At 33.8% G+C, this 2,210-nt stretch overlaps 1 long non-coding RNA gene across 1 annotated transcript in view; it reads right to left on the reverse strand.

Annotated features, from left to right (window-relative positions):
* Positions 1-652: 652 nt before the first annotated feature.
* Positions 653-2,210, reverse strand: part of LOC107578580 (uncharacterized) — a 6,128-nt gene continuing 4,570 nt past the window's right edge. The window contains exons 2-3 of the long non-coding RNA XR_001608363.1: positions 1,274-1,364; positions 653-735 (exon numbers count right to left, since the gene is read on the reverse strand). This is a non-coding gene — a long non-coding RNA (uncharacterized lncRNA). The remainder of the gene's footprint in view (positions 736-1,273; positions 1,365-2,210) is intronic.

The raw sequence follows: 2,210 nt of genomic DNA on the forward strand, positions 1-2,210 counted from the left end.
TCTTCTATTTTCTAATCTTTAAACAAAACTACAGCTTGATTTCTGGCCCTCACAATAACGTTATACAATATTATAATGGACTAAATACTTATTTTATTAGATTAATCTAAGATTGACTGTTAAATTGGTAAACTACTGTCTGTCTATGGAAAAATCTATAACCCAAATGACAATTTGAATTATTCATGAGTACCTAAAAACATAAGTGTGAATCTTGTCATCCAAACTCATTTAAAATGACAAGATGCGGAACGGCAGAACGGGTTTGTACTTTTATCATCTTTAAGAAGGTATCTGATACAACTGTGTTCTCATTACACAGAGGACCTTTAATACGGTGGAATCAGCTTTAGAATACAGTGTAAATCTGATTTTTTTTTTTTTTTTTTTATGATTTTTTATGAACAAAATTCACTCAAAGCAATAATACTTATGTCAATTCTGTATTTTCTTTCATTCTGAACTCATAAACATCCAGTCTGAAGGTTTTACCCGCTTGAAAACCTCACTAATCACTAATCTCTCTCCAAAAGGAACAAATCAAGCAGCCGAAGCAGAGTCTGAACAGCTGATTAACGCTGGTTAAAGCAGAAGCTTCAGTCAGAGCAGAGCTGTACAGCTGAATGTGTCTTCACTCAGCGTAATGTCAGACTATTGAATGTGTTTGAGAAGAACTCACCTCTGTGTCTGGCTGCCAGCGCTCTAATGCTTTCTGTGACTTCAGCTTTGACCAGACTATTCCAGAGAAAAGAGAAAAATGCATTTTAAGCACAAGGACAGATACCATTAGGGCCATTTTCCAGAACGGGACCCTTTTGTGTCATTTATTAACATGCAACAATATTAATTTATAGGCATTTTTCTCAACTTTTAAATGGTTTAAAATGGTAGTTTGTCTTGTAAAGCTCAATGATATATGTTTGGTTTCCATGCAACAATCTTGTCTTTTTTTCCCCATTTATTAAAATGTGTTCTTTTATCAAGGACAATTAAAATTTGTCAGGGGGACAATTATAAACCCTGTTATTTTTTTTATTAAATGATTACTGAAAATAGATATTTGAAAAAAAAAAAAAATCTAATAGTGTCCTGAATTTGAGCAGAAGGCTAGTATTGTCAAACTACAACACAACTGTTAATCCTGTTAGCAATTAAATAACAGCATGACTGGAGATTGAAGAATGCCTTTTAATAATGTATTAACACTAATTCAACCTATGCATTGCATGAATTGGGTGGTTCATGTATATCTGTGATGAACTATTGTACTCACGGGACACTGCGTCCTCAATCTGGGTGACGTTGGCGAAGTGGGCTGTGTTAGGAATGCCCAAACAGCGCATGCCGTGAGCGTGACGCCACTCCTGCAGCACAGAAAACCAGGAACACCAAAGCTGTTATAGGCTTTTCAATACAGCATACACTGTAAAAAGTAATGAGTTGAACTTACTTGGAAAACCTGTGGAAACTGATTGCTTCAAATTTCTCAAGCAAATTAGTTTATCATTTTTGAGTTAATAAAACTTACTGTAACTTTGTATAGGTAACTTGTGTATATGTATAGGTTACCAGAAAACTTGAGTGTTGCTAACTCAATTTGACAAGTTCATCCAACTTAGAGATGTAAGTTAAGCTTAGTGCACAGAACTCAAGCAAAACAGTTCTCTTAACAAGTCTGCTTGTTCACATTACTAGACAAATGTGTGGAAACTGATTGCCTTAAATTTCTCAAGTAAGCTGTACTCAAAACTTAAAGTTGTTTATAACAAAGACAGAAAACAGATTGTTAGAACAACAATAGGGCATTTATTTGTTTAAAACAATGTTACTTCAAGTCATTATTTTTTAGGCATGCTATCAAATCAACACTGTAAGAAAAATTGCACATACTGCACTCAGGAAATAAATAGAAAAAAACCCAAACATCAACATCCCTTTTATGACACCTTGTAAATCTAGATTTACCATTTTCTAAATCAATAATGATCAATCATGAACAATTACACTGAAAAATGCTCCCTCACGCCACAATGACATCTTTCTACATCAGAAGCTTTTTCAGAGAATGCATTCTAGGTTCAGTTGTAAAAATCAGTTATGTTTACTCGCTCTTCTTAAGTAGATTCAGTGATTACTTTTTACAGTGTAGCAGTTACAAATACTTCTTCATTTACACTTGTTTCTATACTTTACTGTGTAACATACTAGCA

The sequence above is a fragment of the Sinocyclocheilus grahami genome, unplaced genomic scaffold (assembly GCF_001515645.1).
Source record: "Sinocyclocheilus grahami isolate Dianchi unplaced genomic scaffold, SAMN03320097.WGS_v1.1 scaffold10971.1, whole genome shotgun sequence".
Classification (NCBI taxonomy): Eukaryota; Metazoa; Chordata; class Actinopteri; order Cypriniformes; family Cyprinidae; genus Sinocyclocheilus; species Sinocyclocheilus grahami.